The following is an 18,383-nucleotide window of genomic DNA, read 5'->3' as shown; positions in this document are numbered from 1 at the left end:
CCGATATTTACGGTTAATTGAAATATGAGTTGATGTTATATAGTTTGTAGAGACTTTATAAACATCAAGCAATATTTTCACTAACGGTAAAACTCTGAACATAATATCAACGATCCGAACTGCTCATCTTCCTGTATCCTCTAATAGATCATGTTTTCAAAAAAGAAAATCTAAAAAAACAAAATTTGGTGAGAAAAATGAAGTATAAATGTAAACAACAATCGACAATTAAATTTTAATCTATGATTGATATGATTATAGTGGCACATTTCAAAGTTAAGCCCTTTACAAAAGTTGTAAAACTTTTCATTATGAGCGTTTATATATATTTTTCTATATTTTTCACACTTCTACATTAATTAAAAAACTATTAAAGACTTTACTTAAACAATAGCCATAGGATAAATGAGAAGAGAGTGCTAATGTGGAAAGCCTCACTGAAAATATCATCAATATAACTCTTGAAGACAATATATCAAGCCAAAGTTCCAATACCGTTTCCCATGGTGATTGAAGAAAATTGAAGAGTTTGTTTGTAAGAAAATGTGCAAGGTTCCAAACCTTGAAACATAACTCCCTTAATTTTGCAAATCTTTTGAACATTTGATATTTTGTAATGTTCTAATGTTTTTTTTATGGTCTTATTTTGGGTATGTAAATATGTAATACTTGAAAGACAAATGCATTTTTATGTTTTGAATATGATAATAAGGTATGTATATACTTATTTAGTATTATGATTTTCATTTGATTATTTATTGGTTTAAAATATATCTTCCTTAACGGGTAACGGGTTGGGTCATATTACATGTTAATATTATCGGGTCGATTTCGGATTGGGTCATTTTACCTATTTATTTTAATGGGTGTTACACGATACGACCTGTTAAGATATCAGGTATGACACGAAAACGACACGAACACAGGAAACATGACACGAATGCCAAGTCTAGTTGGAACCAATTGGAAGAACCAATCCCTTCATTCCTTTCCAAATCGGTAATTCTGGATCTCTCCAACAATAAGCTTTCAGGGTTAATTTCGTTGTTTTTCCTTCTTTTTTTTTTGTGTCCAAACAATGTTAGTAATATAGCCTTTCTTGATCTCTCAAGCAACAGTTTTTATGAACAACTTCTAGATTGTTGGACACATTTTGCAAATCTAGCCATTCTAGATTTGAGTGACATGCTCTTTTTGGAAAAATTCCTACCATAATGGGCTCTTTTATTTCAATTCAAACACTGAAGCTAAACAAAGAAGGTATTTGTGGGACAATTGCCTTCATCCTTGAAGAATTGCAGAAATCCAAGTGTATTTGATGTTGGAGAAAATAACTTATTAGGAAGGATACTTGAATGGTTAGGAGTTGGACTTCCAAATTTGGCTATCCTTATCCTCCGTTCTAATTACTTTTATGGAAGCATTCCCTTGTAGTTATGTAATCTAAAACACATTCAAATTATGGATCTCTCTGTAGACATTGAAATTTCGGTGAAATAAATGTTCACCAACACAATAAAATTTTGACATGCCAGGGCATACGTGGCATGTGCCATGTGTCTCACAAATTGTACACATGGATGTGACTCATCAAAATCGGACGAGTCATCAAGAAGGACATGTGTTAACACTTGGCAGGAAATGAATTATTTGATTTTAATTTAATTAAATCAAATGTTAATTGATGGAGTCAAATCACGAATTGGCCCACAAATCGAGTCCTTGTTCTTTCGTTAATTAATCAAGCCCACAATCAAGACCAAATCTATATGTAGTCAAGGCTTGGAGAGTCTATAAATAGGAGGCTCCAAGACAAAGAAAGAGGTCCAGAAAATCATTCACGCCCAGACGCTGAAGCTTTGAAACTCTAAAGCTCTCACTCAAACCCCCCAAACACTCAAACACTCAAACACTCAAGAAGACTTGGAAAACCCTCCATGTTCTTCGTCAAACCCTTGAAGAATCACCAAACACCCCTACACGTGCCGATTCCTCCATTGCCATGAGCCAAAACCTTGAGGCATCCGTTCATCCAGGATCAAGTCATCACGACCCTTGGATCAACAACACTATACCTTACATTTCAGAGATTGAATCAAAGGATCAAGCTATAAAGAGATTGTAACCCTAAATTACATTAATACAAATATTCTTTGTACACGTGTTCTTTTGTCATTTTTTGTAGGATTTTCGTGTTTAAAAATTTTGCACGCCCAGTGGGACAATCTCTACCTTTCATATTTTTCTCCGTTCAAACTTCACACATCGTCAAAACCAATGACTTGAAAGAAGGAACAAGCTGCTTTCACAACCAAGGGAAGGAGCATCAGCACTTCCGTTACAAGTGAAGAATCCATTGGCGTCACGACACAAAGTAAGGCAAAGACGGTGACCATGCTTCATGCCACTTCAAAATTAGTGCTGCTAAGGGAGCAAGATGAGTGTCAAAGACATGAGCTCGTCATCAACCTAGCTTATCTCAGGGCACCAAAGCTTGCTTTTGCAACACGCACTTCCCGAAATGATGAGTGGCGTTCTTCGGCTTCAAAGAATTCAGACACAAACTCAAGCACGGGGTTATGTCACAGATTGCTGACTAGCAACCATCGCCCGGATACTTCTTCGTCATGTTGCTACTCATCTCCAATCGAAGCGATGGCCTCAATGAAGCCTCAAGTTGCACCGTGCATGCAGAAAAGAACATGACATCTTTCGCAACGAAGCGCGACTTGGCTTGCATCATCTCGCGAGGCAAGATGAATGCAACCCGACACACTACTCCGGTAACGTTTCCACCAAAATCATATGAAGGTTGTCGTGAGAATCAACCAGCCATCAACTTCATCAATCGAAGTAAGTCAAAGGCTACTGTTGCCATGGCGTATCCATCTAAATCACATGAAGTAAGTCAAACGCACAAGCCGATCATCTCTACTACTTCACATGGGGCAAAGAAGCTTGTTTCTCGAAGCAATGAAATGGGCTCGCCAAAATCCAAGAATTCAACTGAGAGGTCACCATTACATATCTCCAGTGTCAGCTTAAAAGTGCACCCATGCATAGGTTCCATGTAGGTGATGATGGTGAGAGTTACTTATGCTGATGAACAACTGGCTTATATGGCTCAAGCAATCAAGATGCTGACAAAGACATGCAAGTAACGTCGCTTATAAGCAAGCTAGAAGAAAGGCATGGCGGAGAGTCAAGCAAATGTGTGCCTCATATGGAGCAAGAGGCGCGTCAAGAATTCACATTCGACAAAAAGAAGTAGTCAAAGCCTGACTTCGTTTCAGTGGCGTCTTTGTCAATCCAACAACTCCAAGACATGATCACCAACACTATTAAAGCACAATATAGAGGTTCTTCCAAAAATTCACTCATGTACTCCAAGCTGTACATGAAGAAACTTGATAATCTTTGAACAAATTCTTGCAGTTCGATGGAAAAGGCAACCCTAAACAACACATTGCTCACTTCATCGAGACATGCAATAGCACTGGTACCGATGTACATACAAGGAATGCATTAGGGTTTCCAATACATCATTTAAGGGATTAAACCTCGTACATTTGAAGAACTAGCCACTTAAGCTCATGACATGAAGCTAAGCATCGCTAGCCATGATGAAAGGAATGATACAGTTGGTGACTAGATGTCATATTTAAAGAAACTCATCACGGAGTCTATGGCGATAAGTACTGGTTTGTTCGAGTCCTCGGTACGAGACAAGAATGGTGTGAAGAAGGCTGAGTCAAGTCAAGTCCAAGAAAGGTGACGACGCACATTGAAAGGAGTAGAAGAGAGAAGTATCATTCTCCCGACTTAGACGTCACTCATCTGTTAGAAGATTTGCTCCAAAAGAAGGTGATCGAGTTCCCAGGGTGCAAACGGCCTGGAGAGATGAATCGCACTGACAACCCAAGATACTGCAAGTACCACCGCATCATTAGTCATTTGGTGGAAAAGTGCTTCGTGTTGAAAGATCTTATCATGAAACTGGCTCAAGAAGGAATCATTGAGCTAGATCAAAACGATGTGGTGAAGTCAAACCATACCACCATCACTTTTGGCCATTTCTACTCAATATCATCACCTTGATTGCTGGGGGCATGCTCCAAAACTGTGCAAGTCAAGCCAAATAAGCTCTCATCAACCTCCAAAGCGACATGAAATGAAGATGATGAAATTTCGACATGGTGCACGATTTCTTCCCTGAAGACTTCTTCAATCAATCGATTAAGACTCATAGCTATAAAGTTTGCGAGGAACGCCTCTCCAAGATCACTTGACAAATTAACATCAAAAGTCCCTTGCCTACACGAGCTAAAACTGCAACAGGGCATCAAACGCTACTTGCCTGCACAAGCTAAAATTGCACTAGGCACAAACGCTCTTTGCTTGCATAAGTTGAAACTGCAAATGGCACCGAATCCACACCAAACGCTCTTCATCCGCACGAGCTTAAAATGCGGCACCAAAATGCTCCTAGCCCGCAAGAGCATAAACGGCGCATGGAAAAAAAAAAGTTGACAAAAAATGTCCGTTGAGTTTAAAACACAAAAAGGCAACTCAAGCAAAAGTTAGGTGCCAAAAAAGAAAAAAGAACCTGAAAGGGCAACTCAAGCAAAAGTTAGGACACAAGAAAAAAAAAAAGCAAACACAAACAAAACATATTTGAACTACATTATGACTTTATCTTTTTTTTTTCGGAAGGGTAAAGGTAGCTCGAAAACAAAAGTCGAGTTCAGTCACATCAAAATGAAAATGAGGGTTCCAACCTTTGAGAGGAAGATGCAAGATCAAGCCATCACTCCGAGACTAAATATTTGAAGTTGTGCCGCTTGAGCAAGCCTCCTAATGTCTTCAATGCATCGGTGTCTTCCACGGACAAGCAAACGGCAAGAGCAATGTAGAGCAAAGAGTCTCGAAGGTGGTGCGGTCGAAGAGGCAGTGCAGACGCAAGCGTAATATGCATCAGAGGCAGTGCAGTCCTAGAGGTGGTCGACTGTAGAGGCGGCATTTGCAGCGGTGGCAACCAGCAACGACATCACAACTTGTCGTCACAGCAGCTCATCCTTGTAAGCAGCCACATGTCCTTGTCCAGCAGGCAACGATGTATCCTCAAAGGTGGTGGTGTGTCCTCATCCTCACAGCGGCATCACAACTTGTTGTCACAATGGCTCATCCTCGCAAGTAGCAATGTGTCCTCATTTTCTCAGGCAACGATAGTGCGTGCAATCTAACAACTTCTTTACAACAACAACAGTACGTGCAGTTGAATGACCTATTTACGGTGAGAAGCATCCTTTGCGGCGAGCACATTCCCTTGCAACGAGCAGCCTTCATTGCAGTAAGTAGTGTTCCTTTGTAACCGAAAGGTCACGGGTTAGAGTTGTGGAAAAGTCTCTTTGTAAATACGAAAGACATTTCTTCCCGACCCTTGCAACACAGAGAGCCTTGTTAGCTTGGGGTCGCCCTTTACTACAAACGAGGGTTCATAATGTTGCACATTGTGTCAAAAGTTCATTAATGTGATTATTGTGTGGGTGACTTTGCAAGTACGATTGGTTAGCAAATAAGAATCTCTGAGATGGTTACTTTGTGTGGGCAATGACCGCTTAAGGTTTAGGTATAGAAATGTGCTAACATTTGGGGCACTTTGCACTTGTTTTCTTTTTTACTAAACAAGACATTCAGAAAATGCATCCGATTGAGATTGAGCTAGATTCAGAATTTTATCGGAATGGTGTTTTCTGTTTGCTTGTGGAAAATAAAGGTTAGTGGATTCAATGATGTTTAGCATAACTGACAATTGCCTACTTATGAATGGTTGCTTGGCGATTTGCAATTATAGGTTTTCTTATCACATATGTGGCTTTGAACTTGATGGACGGCCATGGCTAACCGGCTTTGTTGTATATAGTTCAGTTGTCAACTTAGTAAGATGCAAGCTTGGCTAATCTTCACTAACATCTATGTTGCTAGTGCTCACTGGAATGGAATTAGGTTTTGCGCTGATCGTTCCTTGCGAAACCATAATCCATGAGCATCCATTGACATAAGCTAGTTGCATTTCTGCAGGTACCTTATTGACTTTGGGGCACATGATAGGGGATCTCAAAGTTTTGTGGACAAGAGGTGAACCGGAGAGGCCATGTCCGCACGTCCATCTGCAACCCTCCTCTTTATAAATGAAACTAGGAAACAAAGTAATAGTGTGATAGATTAGTCCAGTCTAGTTCAACGCAGTCCCCCGTGAAACAAACACGAGACTAAACTAAGGGTTAGCCCAATCTAGTTCAAGAAAAGTTAGTGAAGCCAAACAAATGGACCCAGAATATTAAGTTAGAGCTTGCATAGGACATATTCTCCTTGCTAATTCATCACGTGACTATTGTTCATAAGATGGATAATGCGCTTTTAAAACATATGAATTTTTTCTACTAGTTATATTCATTGCGACTAAATTTTGGTTGAACGAGAAAATCTCATTCAAACTCTTATTCTTGCTAAGTAGGGGTGGATATTAATCGGGGAATCAATTTAAATTGGGTAAGAGAACCAATTTTGATACATTATGACCCCCAAAAAATCTTGATATTACAAGTTGCAATTTTTTCCAATGCACCGTAGTATTGAGTGGTATGAAAAAATGAATAACTTAAATTAGAATAGAAGATCTAACAGTTATGGAAATCAAATATATAGCACACCCCTTTTTACTTCATACACTCTTTTAATTTGCGGCTGTCAGATCGACTAAATTAAAGAAGATCAAATGATATAAATTAACAAGGAGCGTGTAAGAAGTAAAAATGAGTGTGTGGATACCATTGATTTGCGGTGTCATATTTAAGGACAACATTGATCGATTTTTAATTTTAGAGACTATCTTGATAAGATAGGTCAATTTCAAAAATCATTTGTGATAAAAAGCCTAAAAAAAGTAACACTGAGTGCTAACATAGCATTAAAGTCAAACCCTACAAGTTGATCAAACCAGTATGAAAACCACTACCGATTCACAATTTTTCAATCCAAGCACTCTTAGGATCAGAAAATGTGTTTTTTCTTAGTTACAATAGATGAAAATGAAACATTTGACCTAATTTAATCCTAATCCAAATCTAATAAAAAGTGATCTTCAACCATCGATCGATAGTGGTTAGAATGATATCGTACGACGGCTCGTATTACCCATACATTGATTGAGGTGGCCTTTAATATGAGTTCTACTTTGTAACAACTGCTAATCATTTACGCCCATTTGGCCTGCCATTCTCGGATTCTTTTAGGCTTGATATTGCTGATCACTTGTTGGGCCTCAACCAACTACCTTGGTGGTGTGGGGTTTGGCATGCATGAGTTCATGCTCAAATTCTCTGATTAGGGTTTTATTTACTACTTGAAACTGAATACTTTATTTTTCAGAACAATCTACTACTTGTTGTATATAAAATTTCAATTAGCTAAGGGTTGCATACTATACTTGCACACTGCAACGTTTTACTTCATTTGCCTAGACAATAAGGCCTTTTTGTGTTTGTATATAGATTGATCTTTCAAGTTGGTCTATGAATTATTACATGGGTGGAAATTAAACCTTTAAACTACTTTTTTGGAAAGTGTTATTGGCACTCCAAAAATCTCATTCTACACTCCTCACGAGTGTATTTTTCTTTCCAAATATAAAAAGTTTGGAGTGTACAATGAGATTTTTGGAGTGCCAATAACAATTCCCATTTGTTTTCCTGAAAAATAAGTCCTTAATACTCATTACAAATTGTCAATTGTGTTCATACTATAAGCTTCAAAGCTACTGTATTCATATTTTCTTTAATTTAAGTCACATGATTTACATGTGAGAAACTTTATAGTGTAATCTTATCATTTTCTAGCCTACAAGCCTTTAACATTGCATACACTACTTTTTCAAAAAAGAAAATCTTAAACTCATAAAAATTGTCATTCTACCCTTCAAAGTCTACCTCATGCTAGTCATGTGACTTAAATTGACATAAATTTTAATAGAATAACTTCGAATCTTATAATAGAATGAAAATCTGACAATTTTTAATGAGTATAAGGACTTTTTTTTAATTTTTTTATATAAATAATTTAAGGACTTAATTTTCACTCGCGTAAGAATTCTAAAACCAACTCGGCTTCCTTGGTTGATTTAGGGATGTAAATCGAAAAATATAACCAACTCGGAGTTTCACTAATGCTGCACACCTTACATAAAGAAATCATCAAACGTTCCAGGCTAAAAACTTAAGGGTGCGTTTGTTGTACCGGACTGTTTCGGACTGGACTAGCTGCAGGGATTAAGCTGGACTGGCTTAAACTAGACTAAGCTGGACTAATTTAGTGAAGTGTTTGGTGCAATGTCGGACTAAGAAGCAGACTAATTAATAAATTATAATATTATATTATATAATTGACATCTATTATAATATTATATTTATATCTATTAATATTTTATGTATCTATTAATATTTTATTATATTTATTATTAATTTATTTTTTTTCTTTTTGCATTCTCCTCCTTTTTCTGGAAACATCCACCATTTTTCCACCATTCTCCCTTGTTTTCACCGACACAGTCTCCCTCTCATCCCTCTTTTTTCTCCCCCTTTTCTCCCTGTTTTCTTCTTCAACGGAGGAAGCTGTGCATTTTGCACCTAATTTGGATCAAAGACCAACAAGTCTTTCTTCTTGTTCCTCTAACCAGAGATAGCTCTCTTTTTTCACAAAAATCCCAAATCAAGGTAATAGATTTCTGGGTTTTTGGAGAAGAGCACTGTGGATTTTTGGAGGTCTTTCGTTTTTTTGCCTACAAATTTCTGGAGAAGTGCACAGCAACCCAAGGTAATAGATGTCTAGGTTTATTGCAGATTTTGATATTTTCTATATTTGGGATTTATAAGGTTTAATCTTCGAATTGAAGTGTTGTGTATGGTGTGGATTAAGCTTATTGGAAGCTTAATTGAATGAACTCATCTCTGAAGCAAAGAGGGGGTTGGGTTTGCGGGACGGAATCGGCAGAGCCGTTTCAGATTTGGTGACTGGAGAAGAGGGCGGAAGGCATGATTTGGTAACTGGGTTCGCGGGAAGAAGGAGAACCGGGATGCATGCTTGCAGACGACGTGGGCGTTAGAGACGGGATTAACAATCCGTCAGTTTTCGGGGGTACTAGCGAAGAACAGCTAGTGAAGCTTTTAGTCGGTGCGAGTCCGACTTAGTCTCATTAGTCGGTGCGAGTCCGACTTAGTCTCATTAAAGGCAGCGCCAAACACGAGCTAGGACTTCTATCTAAGGTAGTCCTGTCCAGTGAGATCTAAAGAGGCCAAACAAACGTGCCCTAAAAGTTTTAAATATAACCACACTGAGCATTTTTTTTCTTTAATTAATCAATGTTTGGTCATGATTATCTATTGATAAAGGCATGCCAATTTTAAATTGAACAGTTCACAATATTCCACAAAATAATCCCAACAGGAATAAAATAAAATTTATTTAATTTAAGCATCTTGGTTCATTTGTATGTACATGCTGAGTATACAAGCACATCAGCGTGCAAAGAAATTTTATGAAAACGGACTTATCTTCATCGAGGCGTTTTAAATTAAAAATTTGTAGTCATTATGACAGTCTTGACTAATAATGTAATGGCATGAAACCGTTTGATAAGAGCTTGTAAAAATAAAAAATGTGTGCAAGATTTGCAAAGTGATGTTATTCGAACTTCGTCCTTGAGTAATTTGAACATAGTTTGTACATAAATGATGTGTTTCTATAGTGTAGTGACTTTTGTAAAATGCATGCGCTCTTTGTTTTTCTAGCATTGAGGGACTTTTCAAATCATGCTTAAAAAAAACGGAACGAAAAAATCACTACTTAAATTTCAATTGTAATATAACGAGACTTTCCAGGTGCAAACAAAATATGTTACATATCTATATATAACCAGTATTTTAACGCGCCAGAAATATATGTTATTGGTGCAGCATTATAAAATTCTCCTTAATATATGATAGGCCCATTACTGAAGAGAATACAATCATCATCTTGGAGACTTGGAGTTCAAGTTTTTTTCATTATTTATTTTTAGTACATTGATATGTTTGCATTAGAGGAGGGGAAGTTCGACTAAGTTACACAATGGGCAACCTAATTTGGTATTGAATTCACCATTCACGAGATTTGAACCTAAGACCTCTCACTTTCAAGTGAAGAGAAATATCACCAGACTGTAGTACTGAGTGGCATTGGAATTCAAGTTTTAGAGCAGGTAGTCCAAATTGTTATAACTTTATAGAATTGTCAATTTCATTAAGCAAAAATTATTAAATATTGGTCGGGGGGCTATACAGCACTACGGTCTGGTGATATTCCTCCTCACTTGGAAGTGAGAGATCTTAGGTTCGAATCTCGTGGATGGCGAATTCGATGTCAAATTAGGTTGCTCATTGTGTGACTTAGCCGAACTCTCATCTCCTTAGTGTAAAATTATCGAGGTACTCAAAAAAAAAAAAAAAAGGTCATGGGAGGCTGAAATGCCTCCGTGAGTCTTTTTGGCCTCTAAAAAAGAACTGCCATGGTGGAGCCATTAGATGGTCCTTTAAAAAAAAAAATGGAACTTTGAATTTCATAAAAATTAAATTATGAATGTAGCCTACTAGCCGTTGTGTTCTATGTTGTTGCAAAATATTCCACTTCAAGAAATATTACGGATAATCTTTTAAAAGTAAGACCCTCCGCATTGTGTTTTATGCATGATATTATATAATATCTAGGGGTGGTTCGGGTCGGGATCCCGAACCGAAACCCCTAACCCGAATCCCAAACCAAAACATTTCGGGATGGGATTTTATATCTCAAAACCGAACCGAAACTATTGGGATCCCGAAATTCGGGATTCCCGAAAGTGTTTCGGGATTTTCGGGTCACTTCGGGATTGGGCCTTGAAGCCCAAAATGTTGGGCTTTTAAAACTTTTTACAATTTTAAGCTCTTGAACAAATAAACCCACCCATTTTTCAGAAAAAAAAAAGAAAAAAAGGTTAACAATTGCAGGCAGCTTGCCTGTTTCAGTTTCACAATATCACAATTTCAGTTTCACATTACCATTTGTTTCAATTTTCATACCAAGGAAGCAACAACTAACAAGTTAAGCTTAAGTTCACAATTGTCTACCAAACTAGTTAATTAAAAGTGCATGCAACCAAAATGAAATAAGTTAAGTTTTACAAACCAAACTTCCGAATGAATTTAGATTAAGTTACAAACCAAAAGCAAAACATAGTTTATAAGCAAGAAAGTGCATGCAACCAAAATGAAGCTTAAGTAAGTTCATTCCTTTTTGCCCCTTCGGCCCCTTCCCCTTGTTGATGAATCAACCACTCTTGATTTTTCCCTTCTCTGTAAAATACAATTCTAAAACCGCCGCCGCCACCTTGTGCCTATTTGGAAGCTTGTACTTTGGATTCAAGTCATGGATCTAATCTTTAAAGTCCTCTTGATCAACCACCCTAAAAGGCATCTCCACTTTTATTATCCACTTCACACATTTCATATCAAGTCTTTTTTTATTGAAAGTGTGAGCAACAACTTGATCCCCCATCACCCCTTGTGACAACAATGGTTGTTTCGAATCCAGGGTCCTAGGTGTACTAGTAGATTGTGATTGGCTACCACTAGCACTACCACTACCAGACCCGTCCATCCTGATAATGCACAATAATATATCACAACACACTTCAGCATATATATAATATTCATATAAGATTAAAGCAAGTTAATTGATCCATAAACTGATCCATTCCATAATATATCACACACATTCCATAAACTGATCCATAAACACATATATTATATCAAAGTCAAAACACATATTTATCTCAGAATATAATCAAGTTAATTGAATATAATCAGGTTAATTGAATATAATCAAGTTAATTTTTGGTTCATCAGTTGAACCAATTTGCAATAACTCAACAAAATACGCAAATAGTTTAGAATTCGATATCCGAAATTGCTCCATTAAAGAGGCATTCCCTAATTCCGAATATGTTCACACTCCATTAAAGAGGCATTCGATATCCGAAAATGCTAAAGAACAAAACCCAGTGAAAATAAAAAACCCTAACCTAGATTTTAGGACTCAATTGGTTCCTTCTTGTCCTGCGTCTGCATGAGTTGTGGAGGATGAGGAGCGGCGTGGATTCGACGGAGGAGTGGAGCGGCGGGAGCATTGGCGGCGGGACTCTGAGTGAGAGTGTGAGTCGGCGTGGATTCGACGGAGGCGTGGAGCGACGGGAGCACAGGCGGTAGGACTGTGAGTGAGACTGTGAGACTGTGAGAAAGAGAGAGAAGAAAACTGGTGGGATTCAAACGAAGAAGAAGACGAAGACGAACCTGGACTTTAGCCGGGAGAGCAAGTGCGAGACGATAGCGTCTGGAGAGGACCATGACCGAGCGTGAGAGGACACTACGTCTGGAGAGGAAGGAGACAGCGAGAGGGTTCGCTCCGACTAACTGTGAGTCTGTGAGAGAGGGACTGTGAGCGAGAGCGAAAAGACCGAGAGACTGTGAGCGAGAGCAATAGTGAGTCTGAGAGAGAGAGAACACCCACCTAACAAATGACCTAACCTAACTCAATGGACGGTTGGATTTGATTTTAACAAATCCAACGGTTCAAGTAATTTCTAATTAAAAATTAAAAATAAATAAATAAATATATATATATATATATATATATATATAATAATCGTTTCGGTTTGGGATTACCGAAAGCTTTCAAAGCTGTGGCTGAATCCTAACCCGAAACTTTCGGGACGGGTTCGGTTTCGGGTACCGAAGGTTTCGGGAAATTCGGTTCGGGATTTTTTCGATCAAATTTCGGGACGGGATCGGGACGGTTCGGGATTTTCGGGAAAAAATTCCACCCCTAATAATATCGACACGAAATTTGATGACATTTCCCCTATTAGAAATTTCACAACTTTTTTTTTCTTCTGTGGGCCTTGTTCTTGAGATAATTCCACTTACATTAACCTAATGGGACAATTATATACCGTTGGATGTCTCATTGCCCAAAGTTACCTTCGGCCTTATAAACAAATGCCTTGGTAATAGGGTCTTTCTATTGCCTCTTTTTACACTCGTCGTTATCACTCTACACATTTTATTTTATTTGGTGCTATACTACGTGTTTATCTCAGTAGTTCGTACTATTAGATAGATTTTACAATTATTAGATTGACAGGTAAGAAAAATAGTATATTCTTAATTCAATTTTGATCGTCTATTTCTGTATTACTTAATAGTTCAGATTATTAAAGAAAAAATAGTATATTATGATGAAATTATGTATTATCGACTTACATAATGACATGCAAATACATGTACAACCGAGAATACGCAAAATTTTGATATTAGAACATGAGAATCAAACCTAAATTTCCCTACAAACAAATGAAACAGACTGTAAATAGACTGTATACAAGGGAAACTTAGCTTTAACATATTGGATAAGTGGATTAAAAGCGAAGGAAAAAATAAAAGGAAAACTAATGAAAAAGGCTTGAAAAATTTGAGTTTTAATGATAAGGACAAAATAAAATGTAAAATAAATAGTACTAAGTTTGACTTTTTAGTGTAAAAATATGATTTTTCGTTAAAGTAAACAGTACCGCGAACTTTTCGTTAATACTCTAAAAAATAAAAGTGAATAAGGAAGGTTGGAGGAAGATAAGATAAAATTGTCCAGACTCCAAACGGGTCTGCAGAATGATAAGGAGACACCCCACCCACCATTCATGACATGGATTGGTGACAGCAAAGCTCTCCTCTTTTCTTCACTTTCCAGAAACATCTCTTGATTAGAGTAGGATTATCTCAATCTCTTATTCTCATTCCTTCTCTCTTTTACTCTCACACTTTGTTTTTTACCTTTTTGTGTCTATAAAAAAAATTAATATAAATATTAACGTGATTTAATTGTAACTGTTCAAATAGGAGGAGAAAAAATATGAGAGAAATTAAGAGGAGAGATAATCCTCATCCGATTGATTAACCACAGAAAACATTCCATTACCACTAAATACTTGTATTTACTAGAAAAGGGTAGAAAGGTTAAGATAAAAAATTAAGCGCACACATTTTAGGAATGGTTCCAAAAAATTCACCAACTAAAATGCCAAAAAGGGTGTCAGACTCAGTCATATGTTGTTTTCTGCTCTGGAAGGTGTTGATTCTATTCATCGATTAGCAACACAATTCGAAAACAAAAAATTGCAAATGTTTTAGCTGGAGGAGGGAAATGAATTTATTTCACACGTTAGCAATCTTTTTATTTGAACATTCTCGGCTATAGTTTGAAACTCATTTTCATTTTACAATATTGCATAATGATTGACAATTTATATCATCTGTAAAAAAAAGAAGAAAAATAGTTATTTTCAAAATTGTTTAGTCATTTTACACTAATTTAATAAATAAACGAATCATATTTTTTAATTAACATAAAATTTTGACAATATTGACTTTTCTTAGAGTTAAGTTTTAAAGAAGGACCTAAAACTTAGTGATCATAAAAAGAATAACAAAGAATAGATGATGAAACGAGAAGGTTGTGGAATTCAGTGTTTTTTTAATAAAAAGAAAAGAAAAAGAAAAGAAAAGAAAGGAATAAAATGCCTTTTCATCATTTCATTTCTAACGTACTTTTTATTAAGGGCAATAATGTAAACTCATCTTCTAGGAACAATACTTAGAGACTAAGGAAAATTGTTAGTTTGTTATGATAAGATTCCTCTTAGTTAGAAAGTTGATATACCAGGGATAGCTCACACATGTTATATATATACCTAAGTGTAATCTTATTCATTCGTGAAATGAAAATATATTTTCCTAATACTTTTAACAGTTCACAAAGACAAACAGTTTTCCTTTATATATCTCACTCCATTTCTTACACAACCATCATAACCTCACTTCAAAAGCTAAGCCCTTCCAACCTTTCTAGAGAGAGAAACCCCAAACCAGAGAGTTCTAGAGAGAAAACCAGAGAAATTAAAGGAAAAGAAGAGCCAACAAATTCTCAGAAAGGCAGCCCATAGGTACTTCCGCATAGATAGACAAGGACTACAGGGAGCCACCGCGGGCCCTACTGTTCGAGCCCGGCGAGCTCAAGTCCTGGTTTTTCTAGAAGGTTGGGGTTGCTGAGTTCATAGCCACCCTTTTCTTCCTGTACATAACTGTCCTCACATTCATGGGGGTTTCCAGAGCACGCAACAAGTGCGCCTCTGTGGGCATTCAGGGCATTGCATGGGCCTTTGGTGGGACTATCTTTGCCCTTGTTTACTGCATTGCTGGTATCTCTTGTATACTCTCTCTCTCTCTGGGTATTCAGGGCATTGCATGGGCCTTTGGTGGGACTATCTTTGCCCTTGTTTACTGCATTGCTGGTATCTCTGGTATACTCTCTCTCTCTCTCTCTCTTGTTTTGTTCTTTGGTTATATTTGTTGCTTGGCATGCTTCCTTTTACTGTGGTGTTTAGAGAATTAACTCATGCATTATGTATTTAATGTCCCACAAATTATGAAATTTAAACAAATTCAAATAATATTTTCAAAATATAATTAATACTTAAAAATAAATATTATAGAAATATTGTCCTTCACAAAATTATAGCAAGAAAATAATGTACCCACATAATTATTAACATATTTAAAAAAAATAACTACTGATATATTTTGAAACATAAAATAATTACATATAATTAGCATGGGTACATTTAGCACAATTGAAAATGGGTACGTAAAAATAAATTAAAAAAATATGGGATATGACACACCCCGACCTAAATCGAGGCATGCTGGCCGTCATGTGAGGATGATGTAGCCACATAATTATTAACATATTTAAAAAAAAAAAACTACTGATATATTTTGAAACATAAAATAAATACATATAATTAGCATGGGTACATTTAGCACAATTGAAAATGGGTACGTACAAATAACTTAAAAAATATGGGGTATGACACACCCCGACCTAAATCGAGGCATGCTGGCCGTCATGTGAGGATGATGTAGCCATGTACGCTGTGTGGCAGTGAAGGTGATAAGATAACGTGGGTAAATAAAAACCAAACTAACTAACTTACAGTAGACTAGTATATAAGTACGAGTGGAAGTGTTAGAGTGTAGATACACATAATCAGAGCGTAGGTACCAAAGCACAGTCCAGCAGGCTAAATACTAATTATATAGGATATGAAGAAAACCCTACATTGATGGATGTATGTCAGAATCGCGGTAGAGTCCTTGTGAGCCACCAACACGAACTTCTAACTAGAACCTGAATGGGTGCAAAACAGAAAACGTGAGTGGGCAAAAACAAAGCTTTTTAGAATCATTTCTCTTTCCAAAAATAATAAAACCTCACCATAAAACCCGTATAATTTCCTAGAAAATAATACATATGTATATAGAAATCATGCTGAAAACCAAGTATATGCCATGTCAAGTATTTCAGTAATGAATTAAGTACGCCAGGTGAAATAAATTAATATAAAGTGATATGTCAGCCAGAGTCACCTAACGTGACCTATACGGCTGAACCTATAGCTCATCTACCAAATCCTGCACACGAGTCGGAACCACCTAATGTGGTCTGTATGACAGGTTGGGTGTAAATAAATACGCTCAAGTGCTACGATCACGTGAAGGCTGTGCGATGAATTGCAAGCCACCTACGAGTTGGAACCACCTAATGTGGTCTGTACGATAGGCTGGCACCTGCCTTGGATCCAAGGTGAATGTACGGTGCGGGAGGTGCACGTGAAGGCTAGGCCTTGGCCTCGAGCAGAGCACTAACACCGGGGTGCATGATAATGAGCACTAAATGCCTCTAAACAATACCATACACACTACAATCACTACCATTAATATATACTCACATGAAGCTTACCTGGGCATCCACAGTGTCATGCAATAATATGCATAGCTATAGTAATACACATACTAAAATGTGATGCAATTGACATGGCATTTAAAATCGTAAATCCATTTAAAACAATTTTTGGGAAAATGTAAAACATATATATAGAGAAATATATACTCACTTGAAGCTTATCTAGGCGTCCACAGTGTCATGCAATAATATGCATAGCTATAGTAATACACATACTAAAATGTAATACAATTGACATGGCATTTAAAATCGTAAATCCATTTAAAACAATTTTTGGGAAAATGTAAAACATATATCTATATATAAATAGAAAACCAAAACCCACTCACTGGTATGTAGCAGGGTCGTAACCCCCAAGTCTTGTTTGGCTACGCTCGTCCTTTGGGAACGTCTCACCTATATGTGAAACCATTGATTTAACGTTAATTTAAGCACATAATCAAAATTGTATAAGAACTTCTCATACGTTGCTCAATTTGGGTGTTTGAATATACCATCGTGGCCTACTCAACACCACTAGCATCCTCATATTTTTAGAATAATTTTGCAATGACCCACGCGCCCTCATGCGTCGGCCACGCGCAGGCACGCGCTTGGCACGTTGGATGGAAACTTTAAAGCCGTTAGAGAATATTCCGTTAAATATACTTGACACCGATAGTATATTCCGTAAAAGTTGATGGAATGTTCTCTTTTCTTCTCCTGTGGATCATCGGATTCTGTTGCCGGTTTCTAGAAAATTTTAAAACTTCAATATCTCACATATTTTTAAACCAAATTCCACGAATTTTATATCAATTTGAAGCCCTAAACGAGAAGGACATGTTCTTACCTCTTATAGGTCCTAAAATAGACGGAAAATAATCGAAAAGTAGCTCGACACAACCAGCCAAACTTGAAACTTGACAAACCCAAATGTTCCGACTTTCTAACCACTCCAAAATTAGCCTGGGATCCTAATAGAATTGCTTAGTACCATTTTTTAGCCTTAAAATCCCGTGAAATGTCCACGACCATGTTGGAGTAACAGGGTGTCTCTCTGGAGCTCACGAGTTCCAGGGTTCTCGAGGTTCTTATGTCAAACAAATGGTATAAATGGGATTGTGGGCATACGAGGAACACGATGGAAGTCCTTAAAGGTTCGATATGTGGTGTTTAGGTGGTGTTTATGAGTTGGAGATCACGGTTGTACGGACGGGAAAGAAATTTCGAGAAGAGAGAGGAAATATGAAGGTTGCACGTGTGTGTGTGTGTTTTGTCACATGTTGGTCAACAATAAACAAAATCATAAGCCTTAATTGAGCTATGGAAATTAGGGTATAACAATTGGGTCCAATTGAATATAAAACCAATCCAATTTTGATTGGGTTATGGATTGTAGGAATTAGGGTGATTGGTGG

The 18,383-nt window shown here is 37.1% G+C and overlaps 1 long non-coding RNA gene and 1 pseudogene across 1 annotated transcript; both read left to right on the top strand.

The window, feature by feature from the left end:
- The first annotated feature begins 8,753 nt into the window (after window positions 1-8,753).
- LOC139197857 (uncharacterized) lies at window positions 8,754-9,119 on the top strand. The gene is made up of 2 exons (XR_011583230.1): window positions 8,754-8,871; window positions 8,951-9,119. It is a non-coding gene; the product is annotated as an uncharacterized lncRNA (long non-coding RNA).
- Window positions 9,120-14,900: 5,781 nt separating this feature from the next.
- The window catches only part of LOC114825865 (aquaporin PIP1-3-like), a 37,098-nt pseudogene continuing 33,615 nt past the window's right edge, over window positions 14,901-18,383 (top strand).

This window comes from Malus domestica, chromosome 07, assembly GCF_042453785.1.
Source record: "Malus domestica chromosome 07, GDT2T_hap1".
Lineage (NCBI taxonomy): Eukaryota > Viridiplantae > Streptophyta > Magnoliopsida > Rosales > Rosaceae > Malus > Malus domestica.
Note: the sequence above shows the minus strand (reverse complement) of the source record. Positions and strands in the feature narration are given on the sequence as shown.